The sequence below is a fragment of the Ambystoma mexicanum genome, chromosome 9 (genome assembly GCF_040938575.1).
Source record: "Ambystoma mexicanum isolate Mex_15411 chromosome 9, UKY_AmexF1_1, whole genome shotgun sequence".
Lineage (NCBI taxonomy): Eukaryota > Metazoa > Chordata > Amphibia > Caudata > Ambystomatidae > Ambystoma > Ambystoma mexicanum.
In genome coordinates, this window is record NC_090931.1 from 1,419,086,366 (window position 1) to 1,419,104,755 (window position 18,390).

An 18,390-nucleotide genomic window follows, 5' to 3' on the forward strand; every position below is an offset into this window, starting at 1 on the left:
TCTAGATAATAGTACGGCTCCATCGATATATCGACAAGACAGAGGTGCTGGCTCAGGTAAGAGTAATGCCCGACATTGCCTATGCAGGGAGATCAGTCCAGATTTTTCAAGAATTGTCAGGCCTCACATTGTCCAGAAGAAGGGATTTTCACCCCCTGACACAGTGGTTGTCTGGGAAAAGGATCAAATATTGATGGGCTTATCCGTTTGCAATGCAGTTTAAACATGGCAAGGATCAATACCAAATCACCACGGCTCCAGAAGCAGAGCAAGCATTTAGCCACCTTTCACGCTCGGTGATAGTTGATCACAGGCCCTCTCAGATCGAAACTGTGGCTCATCATACATGTCCAAAAGGTTCAGCCTTGATATCACTGGACGGTTGATTGTCATGAAGGTTGGAGTGAGACCCTAGTGACCCTCAGCTTTAGAGGGTGTTTGTTAAGGGCAATGTTTTCTAAGTTGGGAGAGGATTTGTTGTTTGAATTGGGGGTAAAGGGGTGTGGGGTGAGGAGGAAATGGGTCGAATGAAGGGGTTACATGTTATTAGATCAAGGACAGAGAGCCAAAGCACCAAGGTATATGTGATGGAAGTGGCTGATGCAGATAGAGGGATGTTATGGCAGCTAATGTGATGGTGGGGTCACTGGGGGCCCTGCTACGGACAGGGACACTGAACGTCAAAGGGCTAAAATATCCTGCAAAGCGGTCACTAGTAGTACTTGAGTTGTAGAGGGCAGGTCTGGATATTATGTTTTTGCAGGAAATGAGGCTGAGGAATGGGGAGTAGAGGCGATTGAGAGGTGCACCAGAGGCTAACCTTTTCTAGGAATCTGACACTATGAAGAAGGGAGAAGTTGGGATTATTCTCCATAAATGATTGCACTCGGGGAATGTGTAGGTATCCAGATTGATCTATGGGAGATTCCTGATTGTGCAGGTTATGACTGAGGATTTGCAGCTGGTCTTGGCCTCAGTATATTGCCTGAGCCAAGGGCAGCTGGCTTTTTGTGTGCATGCCCTGGATGAGGTCATGTCCACAATGGTAGAGTTGTTGCTGGGGGGAAATTTCAACCTCTGGGCAGATGAGAATCTGGATATTCAGTCTTTGGGGGAAGGGAGGGGTTACAGATGAAACCTACAACTAACCGAAGGTGGGGGCTGCAGCAGATTCTGGATGTAAGGGGGTTGATGGATTTATGGCAGGCCATCCATCCCCGTAGAAGGGGTTACACATTTTACTCAGCTCCACATGAAACCTTTACCAAGATTGATTATTTGCTCACGGAGCATGTGTTGTACTTAGGGTGTGCCGTTGTGAGATCTAGCCAGTGGTCTGCTCATGACTTGGTTTTTATGGAAGTGGCACTGCAAGAAGCCAGTAAAGAGGACTTCGAATGACGGTGTAATGTTTCTCTATAGCATGACCAGCTGTTATTGGACCAGTTGGATCAAGATATTCGAGACTACTTCAAGGTCAATGATACAAGTGAAGTGAATACACGTGTGCTTTGAGAAGCAGGGAAGGGCACTTGGAGTGGCTTGTTTATGAGAGAGAGAGCTTGAAGGAAATGGGAGAGAGCTTTAGCTGAGGGTAGGCTCCAGAAAGAGATAGGTATTATAGAGCAAAAATGACATAGGAAACTAAACTACAAAGTGAAAGGTATGCTACTTCTAATGCATAAATGCATGGATTTGTGATTGCTTGCAATGGGAGACACCATAAGGAATCCGGGGTTCATGAAACATACATTTTATGAGAAAGGGGATAAGGCAGACGCTCTACTGGTGGCACGATTATGGGCAGAAAGGACTGAAAGAAGGGTATAGCAGTTCAGAGATGATGATGGTAGGGAATAGGAAACTCCTTTTGGTATCTCAGGGTGTTTCACGTGATTCTATGAGAAATGGTATGCTGGTACTGAGGGAGGACTGCAGCATGAGCAAGACCAATACCTAGAGGGTACTTCCATGGGAAGCCAGTCCTGTGTAGAAACATTGTGTATGGATGCCCCGTTTACGATTGAGGAAATACAGAAGGTGATCGACAGATTGCTGATCGGCAAAGAACTGGGCGATGACAGGTAAACTTTAAGCTTTTATAAATACTTTGTAAGGCTGTTGCTTCAACACTTAGTTAAGCTCTTCAACAATATCATGGAGAAGGGGTTCGCTACTCCTCGTTCAGTAAGGCATTAATATCGGTGATACCCAAATAGTGAAGGGACCCAATGAAATGCCAGTCATACCGTCCGGTATCCTTGTTAAATGTGGATGAGAAAATGTATCCTAGAGTCTTTGCCAATTGTCTTGAGCCTTTGTTGCCTGGTCTAATACATGCGGAGTAGGTGGATTTGTCCAGGAACATCAGGGAGTGGACACATTTAGTAAGACATTGAACCTCATGGAACTGATAAGAGATGCTGGGCGAGAGCCAGTATTGTTGTCTTTAGACTCTGAAAAAGCATTTGACAGAGTGGTTGCGAGTTCCTCTTTCCAGTCCTATAAAAGTTGTGCTTTGGAGAGGGGCTCTTGAAAGGTATAAAAGCTATTTATATTGGCTAATGGCCCAGGTCGTGGTTAAGAGGAAGAGTTTAGTTTAGTTTAGTTTACTTTCTTTATTTGTAACATGCACCAAACCCTCGGGTAACTGGGTGCTTAAAGCTTACACAGTAGTTACAGATTTTGAGGCACGGATATACAGAAAATGAGAATTTTGAGAAGCAGATAAATACATAAAGTACAACAACAGAGATAAGTGCAGGTCGACCAAGGTTACAGGGTAGTCGTGCATGGAGGAAACAATACAACAAACAGATACAGCATTAGGTAATGGAGTTACAATGGGCACGGGGGGACCAGATGGGCCAGAAACTGAACCTTCTTGGGACTTCCCGAAGAGCCAGCTCTTTATTTTAGCTCTGAAGGTCCAGAATGCAGGTTCAGTCCTGAGGCTAAGAGGAAGGGCATTCCACTGTTTGGCAACTAGGACTGGGAAGCTCGCTCCCCTGCTCTTTTTAGTAGAAATCTTGGAACGGCTAGACAGTAAGAGTAGATGGCTCTAGTTGGTCTTGTGGGTTGGTGTATGTTGAATTTATCGACTAGGTATTTGGGGGTGGTGTTTGATAGACACTTGTGGGTGATGACAAGGGTGCAGAGGTCGATTCTGTCTTGTACCAGGAGCCAGTCGGCGTCCTGCCTGAAGCTAGAGATGTGCGCGGATCTCGGTATACTTAAAGCTGCTCTTATGGAGTTATTTTGTAGGACCTCGAGTTTGTTGAGTTTCCTTTCGGAAGTGTCTAGGTAGAGGGTGTTGCAGTAGTCGATCTTGGATAACACTAGAGCCCTGGCTAGTGTGATGCAACTATAAGGTGAAAGGAATTGCTTGCAGACGTTAATTAGTTTGTACGTGTAGGCCGTGAAAGATGCAGCTGAGTTCACCTGCTTCTTGAGGGACAGTGTGGATGGAGTCTAAGTATACTCCCAAAGTTTTGATCTCTTTGGCCAATTTGATTGGGTTTCCATCGATGCTGATGGAGTCATAGCAAGGGTGTAGTTTGTTCAGGTTGGTTTGGGAGCCGACGATCAGGAGCTCAGTTTTCTCATTGTTGAGGTAAAGGCAGTGATCTGCCATCCACGCCTGGATTTCCAAGTAAATCTTGTTGATTCTTTTACAATCATCTTCATAACACCCTGAGAGTTTCTTTGTTTGTTTATTGAATTTATATAGCGCAGCCTGTGCCTGAGGTATCTGGGTGCTCATAGAGCATGGAGATGGTTACAGTCCTAAAATTACAGTCAAGGAACAGTAGTATATACAGAGTGTGATGAGAACCTGGGTGTCATCAGCGTAATTGGTGTATGTGACACCCAGGTGTCAGAATTCCCTTCACCGTTTTGACCTCGTAGTGTAGAAGAAGAATTCCTCCCACCAATGTATCCCTTTGAATGTAGTAAATACACAATACAAAGGAATCAATTAATTGAAAGAGTGGATATCCCACCGAGACCACGTGGCTGTAGAAAGAAAAACACAATTAGTAATCAAATGAGACTGAACAACAATTAATTCCTAGTCCCGACTACCACTAACCTGACTAAACAGTAAAAGGACTGGAAGAACTACATGGTCAGGTTTTATGGCATAATCCAATAGATATTCTGCAAAAGAATTAACAACTGTACGCCTAAATTCACTAAGAACCGATAGCCAAAGTGCATAGCACGTAAATAAGCTTACCAGGGAAATCCATGAACGGGTCACAAGCAGTAACGAATCTATCCGCCTCCAGATGTCCGGGATAACGAAAGTCTATATCCAGCCCCTGAAGCTGTTCTTTGACCCGTAGGAAGGGAACGCAGCTGAGGCTTCACTAACTAAGTTGGAAGTATCTTTGATTCCCGCGTTGCAGCTGAGGCTGTCCCCCGGTACAGCGGAGGCTGTCCCATGGCGCAACGGAGGCTGAGTCAAACTCGTGAAACACAAGAACACCAGAACGGAATCCTAACAAAGTATGAGTACCTGTAAGTCTATAACAAATGCAATGAATTCAGTAACCAAAACCATGCGGGCATTAACAACAGCAGTTAAGGGAAAAACGAAGATGAGATCCAGAGACAGATGGTACAGTTTGTAACCAAGTAGACAGAAATGAATACTCGAACAATTAGGGTAATCCAAAGCCAGGTGAAATTCAAAGTCCGGGTCAAAACAGAAGAATACGAAGCAACAAGAACCGAATGCCAAAAATGCTCGATCAGAAGCACTGAGCAACTCAGAGGGTGTGGCTAAATAGCCCTGATCACCTGATCAATGTCATGACTTCGCATGAACGTTACCCCTCCTTAGCAACGAGTCACCTAGCTTCCATGGTAACCTCCAGTTGCCGTAAAAAGTGGCGTTTCATGTAAATATACGCCGCCATCCGAGGTTTTTTCTTTGGTTTTTCTTTCTTGCTGCTGGAAGCAAATGTGAACAACATCCTATGCCTGACAGTATCCTCCCCTAAAGATAGGTCCCATCTTCTCGTGGCTCAAAATTCAGAAATCAAGCGAGGGGCATGGACTGGTTCCCAGGTCCTTTCCTCAGGCCCATAACCTTTCCAATCCACAAAATACATCCTGACACCTTTAGAAACCTTTGTTTTCAGAATGTCATGAACCTCATACTCCTCTTCCCCTTTCACCGTGATGGGAGGAGGACCTAAAGGAAGAGTGGTATCTGGATGAAAAGGCTTAACAAGAGATACATGAAAAACGGGATGTACCCTCCCTTTGGCAGGAAGGGACAAACGTACCACCACAGGATTGATCACCGCTGTGATCATATATGGCCCCACATAACGTGGCAGAAGAGCCCTCCTAATAGGAATACACAAATTTCTCGTAGACAGCCAAACCTTACTGCCCACTACATACTGAGGGGCCGGAGAACGGTGGACATCAGCGAAACGCTTAGAATCACCTGGTGCATTCACAAGATGCTTTTTCACTTGATCATGTATTGCACACAGGTTTTCAACGCAAGAAGAAGCTGCTGGGTGGCGTGTGGGCAAAACAGGGGAAATAGGCAAAGACCTAGGATGACGCCCGAACATGGCAAAAAACGGGGAAGTACGCGTAGAGGAATGTAAAGAATTGTTATACGCAAACTCCGCCATCGGGAGTAGCGAAAGCCAGGAGTCCTGATACTAATGTGTAAGGCGCCTCAGATGGTGTTCCATGGTGGAGTTGAGACGTTCAGTTTGACCATCCGTTTGGGGATGATAAGAACTGGAATACCTCTCATCAATCCCAAAGGAAGCAGTAAGTGATTTCCAGAAGCGTGATGTAAATTGCGAACCCTTATCCGTTATGATAATACAAGGAAGAACAAAGAGACGAAACACCTTCTTTAGAAACAAATTTGCCAGTCTCGGGGCAGAGGGCAGACCTTGACAAGGCACGAACAAGGCCAATTTGGTGAAGTAATCGATGATTACCCAGACAGTGTCAAATCCTGAAACCGGAGGTAAGTCAACCACAAAGTCCATTGAAATCATGTACTAGGGATAATAAGGAGCAAGCATGGACTGCAGAAGTCCAACTGGTTTGGTGCTAGAAGTTTTGCAATGAGCACAGACATAGCAATGGGAAATATTGTCATCAACGTCCTTTATCATTGAGGGCCACCAACACCAACGCTGCAAGATATCAACGGTTTTCTTATTAACGGGATGTGCAGCCAACCTCGAATCATGGCACCATTGGATAGCCTTTTTTCAAGTGTCAGTATCTGGAAGAAACAGTAGACCCTTGATATGGGGCAAACCCCGAATGATTTCCAGGTTGAGCTTGGCAGATGCCTCAGGATTGTCACCCACTCCTGTAGATCATCTTTCAGTGTGGGTTGGAGAGTACAACCACAGACTACCTGATGTGGTAACAAAAGAGGACCTTCCAATCTGGGAGGAAATGAGTCTGCGTGGATACGTGAGAGAGCATCTGCTTTAGTGTGTAGTGAACCAGGGCGATAAGTAATCGTGAGATCAAACATCGAAAAGAACTCATGCCATCTGGCATGCCGAGCTGTAGAACACTTTACAGATTGTAAAGCTATCAGGTTCTTGTGATCAGTGAATACCTAGACAGGAAGAGCCGAACCCAGTAAATGATGCCGCCAAGTCATGAAAGAGTCACGTACTGCTAACAACTCCCTTTCGGTTGTAGTGTAATTTCTTTCATATGATGTCAGTTTTCTAGAGTGAAAAGCCACCGGATGCAACCCCTTAGTTTCTGGACATTCCTGAGCCAAAATGGCACCAAGGGCGATGTCCGATGCGTCCGCCTCTACCACAAATGGTAAATTTGAATTAGGGTGTTGAAGAACAGGTGCACTGGCGAAAGCATACTTGAAACTCTAGAAGGCTTGATTACAGACACTAGTCCAAAGGAAAGAAGTTTTACTGCTTGTCAGTGCAGTCAATGGGGCGACCAAGGACGAGAAGTCTTTAATGAACATTCTATACAAATTTGCAAACCCCAAAAATGACTGTAAGGCCTTCAAAGATGTGGGGATCGGCCAGTCCAAAACTTCTTTAACCTTAGACTCACTCATTTGTACTCCTTTACTAGTCATCTCATACCCCAAGAATTCCACTTCGGTTACATGGAAGATACACTTTTCTAATTTTGCATATAAGCTGTTGTCACAAAGTCTTTGTAAGACACGAGTGACATGAGTCACATGTAGATCGTAAAATGTGGAATATATTAAGATGTCATCCAAATATACCACCAGAAACTGATCCATCATGTCATGGAAAACGTCATTGATAAAATACTGGAACGTAGCGGGTGCATTGCAGAGCCCAAATGGCATGACCCTGTATTCGAATAACCCATATTTGGTCTTGAAGGCTGTTTTCCACTCATCTCCACTACGGATTCTTACCAAGTTATAGGCCCCAAGAAGGTCTAACTTGGTAAAGATGATGGAAGACCCCAGTTGATCCAAGAGTATGGAAATCAAAGGTATGGGATACTGATTACGCACAGTAATGGAATTGAGGGCACGGTAGTCAATACACGGATGGAGATCCCCCTCCTTCTTGGGCACAAAAAATAAAGGGGAGGCTGCCGGTGAACGAGATGGACGAATGAAACCTAACTTAGGGGACTGATCAATGTATTCCTTTAGAAAGACATCCTCTTTGTGGGTTAAAGAGTATATTCTCCCTGACGGAATCTTGGCTCCATGGACCAAATCAATGGGACAATCGTATGGTCTGTGAGGAGGTAAAACAGTACTCCCTCCTTCATCAAACACATCCCTAGAGCCAGAATACTCAGTAGGTAAATCAACAGCCATTATGGCCCCTATAGTAGATGCAGTCTCAAATAAAGGGTGACAAGGGAGGCCAGTAGGATTCTTCCCTTCCCAGCACCTGGTTTCACAGTACTCTGACAAGAATTCAATACTGCCCTCGTGCTAATCCACAGAAGGGTTGTGCAACCTGAGCCATGGAATACCTAATATAAGCTTGAATTGGAGTGCAGAGATCAGATTATTTTCTGAATACCCCTGTATAGTTTCCATCACCAGATCCTCTGGTTGTTGTGCCACCATACCAGATGTCAAGGTAGAACCATCAACAGCGTTTACAACAACAGGGTTTTCTTTCTCAACAATAGATGAATCCAATTCCTTGGCATATAAAGTAGCTATATAATTTCTGGTAGCACCGGAATCCGAGATGGCCGTGGCATGAACGACCTGACCTTGAGGCATCCTAAATTTCACCTGTATTGAGACAGGTTGCACGGGATTGGAGTCCTTGGAAACCTTGGTACTCGGCAATCGGACACCTCTCATTGCTGAGCTTTCAAGTTTCCCTGTTTCTTAGTAGGCTTCTTGGTAAATGCTTTTAATAGATGTTCTGAAGACCCACAATAAAAACACAAATTGTTCTTCTTTCAATGTTCTCTTTCTTCTTGAGAAAGGGGACCCCGTATTGTGGCTCCAATTTGCATTGGTTTGGGGGCACACGTAACTGGTGTAGGACTAACATGGATCTCAGGTGTGACTCCACGTTTTTCCCCTTTTCTAGCGGCCTTACGGGCATCAATCTGAAGAACTAGTTCCAATAGTTCTGGGAACGTAATGGGAACTACTGGTACCAAAGCAAGAGTATCCTTCAATGAGTCAGATAATCCTTTATAGAATAAGGATGCCTTCTTATCATCAGGCCATCCTGTTTCTGCAGCCAATTGGTTAAATTTGGCCAAAAGAGTCAAATCACCTTGTTGTAGACTTAACAATTCTAGCTCCATGACTTGAGCCTTGTATCGGGTATCAAATACTTTACCCATAGGTTCAATTAATGCATCGCAATCAAACAATAATGGACTACCCTCTTCCAAGAGAGGGTTTGCCCATGCTGCAGCAGTTCCCCCAAGATGGGACAATAGAAATGCCGCTTTAGTAGCGGAATCAGGAAAAGAACCGGGTCGGCATAAACAGTGCAAGCGACATTGATCAAAAAATGTCCTGAAATGCTTTGGATCCCCATGGAACCTCTCTGGAGGAGCCAAAGGGAATTGCGAAGTGATATATACCGGGCCAGCCTCTGCCTGTGCAGGTTCAACGGCAGGGGCATTAGGCTGGTGCTGCTTGAGGTAATGGCTGTATGGCCGTTTGTAATTCGAGAATCTGTTGTTGGGTGGTAGCATGGGCATTAGCCATGTCCATTCTTAAATCGGCCACTAACTGAAGTAAATTCGCCAGGGTCTCATTGGGGTCCATGTTAGAGGCTTCTGATTATGTCCGAATTCTCCTTTACCGTTTTGACCCCGTAGTGTAGAAGAAGAATTTTTCCCACCAATGTATCCCTTTGAATGTAGTAAATACACAATACAAAGGAATCAATTAATTGAAAGAGTGGATATCCCACCGAGACCACGTGGCTGTAGAAAGAAAAACACAATTAGTAATCAAATGAGACTTAAGGCTGAACAACAATTAAATCCTAGTCCCGACTACCACTAACCTGACTAAACAGTAACAGGACGGGAAGAACTACACGGTCAGGTTTTATGGCGTGATCCAATAAATATTCTGTAAAAAGAATTAACCACTGTAAGCCTAACTTCACTAAGAACCGATAGCCAAAGTGCATAGCATGTAAATAAGCTTACCAGGGAAATCCATGAACGGGTCACAAGCAGTAACAAATCTATCCGCCTCCAGATGTCCGGGATAACGAAAGTCTATATCGAGCCACAGAAGCTGTTCTTTGACTCGTAGGAAGTGAATACAGCTGAAACTTCACTAACTTAGTCGGAAGTATCTTTGATTCCCGTGTTGCAGCTGAGGCTGTCCCACGGTGCAGCAGAGGCTGTCCCACGGTGCAGTGGGGGCTGTCCCACGGCGCAGCAGAGGCTGCCCCATGACGCAGCGGAGGCTGTCCCACGGCACAACGGAGGCTGAGTCAAACACTTGAAACGCAAGAACACCAGAACGGAATCCTAACAAAGTACGAGTACCTGTAAGTCTATAACAAATGCAATGAATTCAGTAACCAATAGAAATCCTTAGGCAATCCGGGTCAAAACCATGCGGGCATTAACAATAGCAGTCAATGGAAAAACGAAGACGAGATCCAGGGACAGAATGTAGAGTTCATAACCAAGTAGACAGAAATGAATACCAGAACAATTAGGGTAATCCAAAGCCAGGTGAAATTCAAAGTCTGGGTCAAAACACGAGAAAACTGAAGAATACGAAGCAACAAGAACAGAATGCCAAAAAATCTCAATCAGAAGCACTGAGCAACTAAGAGGGCGTGCAAAGGGAACTGATGGCAATCGAGAGCATCCTTAATACAAGTCTAGTCTACAGTATATAGATCCCTTTTAGTGGCTACTGGGGGAGAGGCAGAATGCTTCAGAAAAAGGTGGGAAGGAGAACCGGAGATTGAACTAGATGAGAAGTTCTGGGATTGGTTGTGTCTCTGCACACAAAACATCAATATCATGCCGGTACAAACTGCATGGAATTAAATTGTCATGTGCATGGCCCCATGGTACAATGGTTCTGGAAAGAGGTATTGGGACGGATCAATGCCCTCGATGGTATTGAGTGGCTCCTTGACCTTTGTTGCTGTTTGGTTTAGAGGAAGTGGAATGGGAAGGAAGGTGCCTCCCTCATATGGTCCTTTTTGGCCTTTTAGCGGCAGAGGCTGTGTTACTATTGGATGGTCCCTCCCCAGTAAGAGGTTATTGGTAATGCGAGGGAGATATATGAAATGGAAAACATTATGGGTACCCTCCATTATCTGCAACCGTCCAGAGAAATGGAATGGTCAGCCTTTTTGAGGAAATACAGGGTCGTGGGAGGTTCACTCTCCTCAGGGGATGCAGGAGAGGGACATGAAAGCAGTCCCAAGAAGAAGTTGGGACAATTGGTAGGTCCCCTGACCTGGTGAAGAAAACAGCCTTTGAGAAGATGCACGGGTGCTGCCACATTACTGCTTTATTTGATGTGGGACTGTATGATTACTGTGCCAATTGTTTAGGCCCCAGGATTCATAGCCTCCGGCAGAAGGAGGATGTGATGACGGGTGGAGGGAGATGGAATGGGGTTCACACTGTTTGTAAAGGCTCACAAAGTGAACAAAATAGGTTAAGATGTGTACCCTTTTTGTGTTACTGCAATGAACTTAAATTCACATAAATAGCACTCTACAGCAGAAGGTTTGCTGTTGACAATGAAGCTGCTTGTAAGCACACTTGGTTGGCTGGAGGGGTTGCCCCTAAGTACTCGTCATCAGCAGCATCGCCACCTGTTCTCCCCTGCTTCCACCTCCCCTGGTGCTACCTGCCGATGCAGAACACCGTCCTGTGCGGTCACCTGTAGGACCACGTGTACGCCCTTCAGGACTCTTCATCTCTGCTCAGCATGGACATTGTGGCTGCATGTAAGTCTACCTGTCTGGAGTGTTTGCCTCCAAGGACCAGTCCTCTGTGGCCTTTCCTGCTGTCTTCCCCTGCTTCCTCCTACCCTACACCACCTGCGATGCCACACATGATCTGGCGTGTTCATGCTCTTCCCCTCTTAATATCAGTGCTTTAGGTGAGGCCCTGCCCTGGCCATCCTGACCTAATGGCGACCTGTTTAAGGGCAGTTTCCATTCCTGTTGGCCCATGTTCGCTCCTGGCAGCTCTCAGCTCAGATCTCATGCTACTTTAATAACCATTGGCATGCCACTACTGGCTGGCTTCTTTTCTTTACTTATCTTCTCATCTTTTGTTCTATGCCTTCTTCCTTACCTGTTCATTATACCTCTCATCCAACCACCATCCTTCCAACGCACCGGGGACTCTACCAATCTCCTCAACCCTTCTTTCCATTCCTCTCCCCCGTCTCCACATTCCATGGCACTTTTGAACATCCGGTCAGCTTGTAATAAATCACATTCCATTCTGGATCTTTTTCATCGGTTTCATTTTCATTTTCTTTGCCTGACTGAACGTGGATCGCTCCTGACAATACTACTACTCCTATTTGTTTCTTCTCCCCTCTTACTATTTTTGCCCACTCCCCTCACCTCCATGGCAAAGGCGGGGGTACTGGAATTCTGTTTTATTCCTCCTGGACTCTTACTCTTCCTGTAATGAGATTAAATGAAATTATATTTTATTTATATCGCGCTTATTCACACGTGTTTCAGAGTGCGACCAGGCAAAGCGATGGGAACAGATGGGAACAAAAACAACGATCTTACTAGGCCCAGTGACATTAATAGCGTGCAAGTGCGGGGGAGAGGGAAATGGGGGAAAGTGCATGGAAGGGGGAGATGTGGAAATTGCGGAACAGAGTAGAGAACAGAATATATATTAATAAGTAAAATAAATAGGTGAAGGCTAAACTGTGTTAGTGCAGCCAGCAGGTGGCAAGTGCTAGGTTAGGCAGATAGGGTATATCTGATAAGTGCAGAAGAAAAGTGGGTGGGGGACTGTATGGGTACAGATACAGACCCCAGTGCAAGGGGTGGCCTGGAGGCAGTTCAGGAGGGGGTAGGGTGAGCTGGTAGCTAGGCCAGAAGGAGAGAGGGGGGCCAGGTGCACAGTGCCTGAGGGAGAAAACAGAATCAGCAGGGGGGAGAGGCAGCGGCAGAATCGAAGAACAAGGTCTTGAGGTATTTCCGGAACTGGAGATCATACCATCCCTCCCTTTTCTTCTATTGAATACCACTTTTTGCAGTTTACTCTCCCCTTCATATCCTCTTTTTCATTCTTTATCGAGTTCCTGACCTGCTCACTACCTTTCTTGCTGACCTTCACACTCTCCTTTCATTTCTTCTTCCTCTTCCTTCCCAACGCCCTCTTCTAAGGGACTTTAACTTTCATCTTGCATCTACCCATGCTCTGCTCCCACTTCTTCCCCTTCTTAACTCATTCCATTTGGCACAACTTCTTAATCCACCCTTGCACTCTACTGGCTCCTCTCTTGTTTGAATGTTCACTCTTCCGTGTGATACTTCAGTTCAAGCGTATCCCATCTCCTCTTGCGATCATTTACTTCTCTCTTACTCTCCCTCTCTTACCTACCCAATTACTGCCCTCCTCTTTTTTTCTGTGTTGCAACCTTTGCTATTTTCACCCTTCAACCGTCCTTTCTTCCCTCTCTCTCACTCGACACAGCCTCCTCTCATCTTGACACTCATTCTACCCTTGACTCTCTCCTGCTCGTCTTCCCTTTCGTTCCTTCCTCCTCAAGACCGAGTGCTAGTGGGATAAGTCTAATGCTCCTAATGCCCTTGGCTTCCTCTCCGCTCTTCACGCTTCTTAGGATTCCCTTCTACACACGGCCAAAAAACAGTATTTCTCTTCCCTCACTCTCCCCCTTTCTCACCAACCCTGTTGTCTCTTTCAACTACTCAATACAATTCTCTTCCCCGTCCTCTTGACCCCTCTCTCTCGGCATCCTCTCAGCGACTGACATTACAGACTTATTACATCAGAAGTCTCAACGCTTTAATCTTACTTTCTTTCCCTCTCCCATCCCCCGTCTTTTCCCTCTTGCTCCTCCCACACTCTTCCCCTTCTTCTTCCACTCTCTCTTATCCTCCTTCCTCCCTATCTCCACCTCTGCTCCAATCCCTCTCTCCCATCTTTCTCTCTTTTAACTGATGCTGACACCTCTTCTTACTTTGGTTGTGCTCACCCTACGGCATCTCCCCTTGACCCTATTCCATCTGCCTTGATTTCATCTGTTTATCCACCTCATGTTACTTAGCTCACCTCCTTAATATTATTATGGTATTTTTAGTATTATGGGATTTATTGAGTGTGGGCCTAGCTTTAAGAATCGACTGGGCACTTTCCAGAGGTGTACAACAATACAGATACACAACGCAGAACTTTACAAAGGTATACAGCAGTATAGATGCATAACAGAGCACTTTTCTGAGGTAATATACAGCAGGGGGTAGGACACAGAGGGTCACAGAGGAGAGCTACAGCTGTACAGGGTGGCGGGAGGAGAGGGGTGGATGCCATCTAACGTGGCAGGTGGCGCAGGTGGGGCGACGTGATGACCTTGGTGTTGAGGAGAGACACCTTGAAGAGACGGGTCTTGAGCTCTTTTCTGAATTGTAGGCATGTGGGGGCAAGTCTGATGCTGATGCAGAGGAGGTTCCATAGTCTTGAGGTGAAGGCAGAGAAGGTGTGTTTTCTTGTCATTTCCTCTTTGCAGTAGCAGATTTCAATTCTGTACGTGTCTTGGCTCCTGGTGGTGCACTGTCTGCTGGAGATGCTGAGTTTCTCTGGGCGGTCGCTGGGTTACTTGAGGGATACTGGCTAATAGATGATGCAGCAAGACTTGAAGGTGATTTGTGCGTGCAGTCGGAACCAGTGAAGGTTGATGAGGGTCAGAGTGATGTGGTCGTATCTGCGCAGACCTTTGATAAAACTCTCCCTTGTCTCTTCTGTGTTTCCATCCTCTTTCAAGCATACTGTCATTTTTCCTATTATGAAGAAGTCTACCTAGGATTCCTCTTGGCTTTTCAACTTTCAACCCATTTATTTCTTGCCCTTTCTATCGAATCTTCTTGAGAGTGGTCTACTCACAAATCTCTTCCTACATACACCTTTACTCTCTTCTCTCCCTCTTAAATCTGGTTTTTGCCCCACTACACCATGTAATCTGCTCTTCTTTACTTCTCAAATTCATTACTCTTGGCATGACACAACACACTATCCTCCATTCATATCCTCTTAGACCTATCTTCTGCCTTTTGATATCGTTGATCACGCTATTCTTCTCCCCTCTCTTTCCTCTTTCGGTGTTACTGGAAATGTCGTTAAGTGGTTAAAATCCTATCTTTTTATCTGTTCTTACTCTGTTTCCTGGTCTGGCCAACACTCCTCCTCTTGCACCCTTCCATTTGGTGTTCCACAGGGTTCTGTCCTGGGGCTCCTCCTTTTCTTTCTTTAGGCTGCTCCCCTCTTGGTGCTCATCAGGTCTTTTAATCTATCGTTTAATTTATTTGCTGACGACATCCAAATCTTCTTGTTGTTCTCTTCTTCCCCCCCCTCTCTTCAATCCACTGTTTTGTCCTGTCTTTCTATTGACAAGGATTGGATGGCTACTTGTTTTCTTCACCTGAGTCTTTTAAAAATGGAGGTGCTTTACTTCCCTCCTGCCTCTCCCTCCCCCCAACTCCCTTGCCCTGGGTTTTACTTTCCTACATACCTTCTTTCCCACACTGTCTCTGCTCTTAAACCTGGGGTCACCTTTGACCATTCCCTTTCTTTCTCTCATCATATCTCTGCAACAACTCGCTCAGATCGTTGCCATCTCTTTAATCTCCAGCATGCACATTCTTTTCTTTCTTTTCAGACCACCAGGCTTTTGTCTACTCTCCAGCCTTTTCCTGGCTAAACTACTATTCTGTTCTTTTCCTTGGCCTTCCTTCCTCTTACATAATCCCTCTACGCTATGCTCTGTTTTCAACACAACTATCCACATACTCTTTCAAGGTATCCAGTGATTCCGTCGAATACAAAGCCTCGAATGCAAAAGCATTGAATGCAAAGCCTCGAATGCAAAAGCATTGAATGCAAAGCCTCGAATGCAAAAGCATTGAATGCAAGGGAATCAAAATGATGATTTTTCTAAAGGTAAAGGTTTTATTTTTATTATACTAGGTTTTAAGGGGTAAAAAAGCAGGGATTGCGGGGACCCCCCATTAAAAAAAGAAATGAAAAACAAAAATGTTTTCGATGCATTTTTTTCTATGCTTTTGCATTCAATGCTTTTGCATTCAATGCTAACACTATAAACCTCCTTCAACAGCACCGCTCCTCAGTTACTACTTTCTATCTCTTTACTCTGTTTTGTACTTTAACCTATTTTTCATTTTCTCTGTTTTGTATACGTGACACTAAATGGTCTTGTGCATACCTATCTCTGCTCCTTAGTTTTCTTCTTTACTACCACTCAGTCTGTGCATTCTCAGTAAAATGTCCTTCTTTCTGTTCAAAACAGCACCTGTGCCATGTCTTGTTTTCGTTCTTCAGCACTCTTCTCTTCTAAGCATTGGAATGCCTTTCCTCTACACATTCACTCTCCCTCTTTCCATATCTTTCAGACTCATTTAAATGTTCATTTGCTTCATTCCCTTTCTCATCCTAAACTTAGCTATGGAGTATTTCTAACAAGTTCCATGACTTTTGGACGATCATTGTTATTTGTGTTGTTGTCAACACGCACTGTCGAAAGTGCTCTACAAATATAAATAAATACAAATAGAAATAAATGTTATCGCTGCATAGAGCTAGCTCAAAGAGATCACAGGAGTATGTGTTTTTGGTGGGAAGGAAGAGGTAGTGGGTGGGAATGGCCTTAGGGGTTAGCAGGACCAGGACGTGTAACCTCAGTTATAGTCATGCTTAGGCCATGTGTAAGGGCATGATATATGAGCTATATTCCCAAGCCATTGACGCAAGTACAAAGGCATATTTATTAAATGTAAGCAATGCCTTAGAAATTCCCTTTGATTTACATTATATTTGGGGTGAGGCTCAGCAAAAGCGTTCATAATTGTACATTGAACAGAAAATAGGGCCTCTTTACGAGTTTGGCGGTAAGTGGTAAAGTTATAGCAAAGTTATAGCAAAGTGAGTGACCCAAAAATCGGCTGTAATTCCTCGTGCGGATTTACCTCCAGCGGAATTACCTCCCGCGCTAAATCCACCAAGAATGAGCAGAAACAGCACCGGGGCTAAGTCCTCAGATGGAATGTCCCACCAAATATCAAAATCCCATTACCGCAAGATTACAAATTCAAAAACAGCAGAATTACCTCCAAAAATCTAAGCAAATTCCTTTAAAAACACAGCACAATTATCTCTACAAAAAATGTGGAGGTAAATGCATACAGGTGTCAGAAATCAAGGTCCAGGTGCACCTGATCCACTCTAGTGGAGTATAAAAGTCCCACACCCAGCCCCAACACACATCCAAACAAGATTACAGGCTTCACAACCTGCTACTCTATATTGAGCTACAGCAGCATGCTGGACCACAGCAGGGAAGGAGACAGGTGCAACCAAGGCATAGGAGATGCATGCAGTGGAGGGAACCAATAACACGTCTCCGACCATCCCCATGGACACTCATGGACAGCCAATAAGTAACTTTATACAGACTGGACCGTCCAACCAACACTGACCTTCTTTACCATGACACAGGCACAACTGCAGAGTGCTATTTCCATCCGAACAACCACCCACCCCCTGCTAAAACTTGTGGCTGTCCTACATTTCTGTTGCAGAGGTGCCATCCAACACACAGTAGGGGCACTGCATAGCATGTCTCAGCCCATATTTTTAAAGGTACTGGACCAAGTCCTGGATGCCCTAATGATGCACGCACATCTGCACATCTCCATGCCCATCACCCAGGCACAGGTGCATGCATGCTGCCAATGCAAGGTTTTACAGCATAGCACATTTCCCCAACACCATTGCAGCCTTCGACTGTACCCATTTGGCATTGGTACCACCCCAGGCAACAAAACAGGCATACCACAGCCGGAAACAATATCACTTGATGAACGTGCAGATGACCTGTGATGCTGGTCTCACCATCAGTCACTGCTGTGCTCGATATACAGGGCCACACATGATGCACTGATTTTGCACAACAGCACCCTGTCTGTGTATATGGAGAGGCACAGAGGACAGCACATCTGGCTCATGGGTAAGTAGCACTCAGACCAGACTGCCAAAAGCACTGACATGCTCCTGGGGCACATAAGCAGTACTAAAGTGAATGAACCTCAATTCCCATGATGCAACAACAATAATACCCAGAATAGGCCAGGCACCCTGAAAGATCCACCCCAGGACATAGACCTGACACATGTGATGACACAGGGTATCCAGTCATGCAAGGCAGCACCACGCAAGCAGATCAATGTACAACCCATGCAAGCATATCCATGTACCATACATGGCGTACTGCCATACAATAGCTGTCTAGTGCATTGCCAATGTCACATCAGTGACACACTGCACATGACTGCAGACTCCCACAATGTGTATAACTGCAAGGTAGTCACTTTGCCCATGTTCCAACAACCCTGATGCACACAAGGTGCCCCGTGACCATCCACTGAGACATGCACAATGGAGTATGCACATCAAGACCATGCACTTGTTCCCCAGACCACACACCACCATGTCTCACACAGTCCATTCATGTCTTGCAGGTGACAATGGATACCCGCAGTTGCCATGGATAAGGACCCCTGTGGGAAACCTTTCTACACCACAGGAGATGGCCTATAATGAGGCACAGAGGAGAACAAGATCATAGCCGGTCCAATAACACAGTGAGTAGAG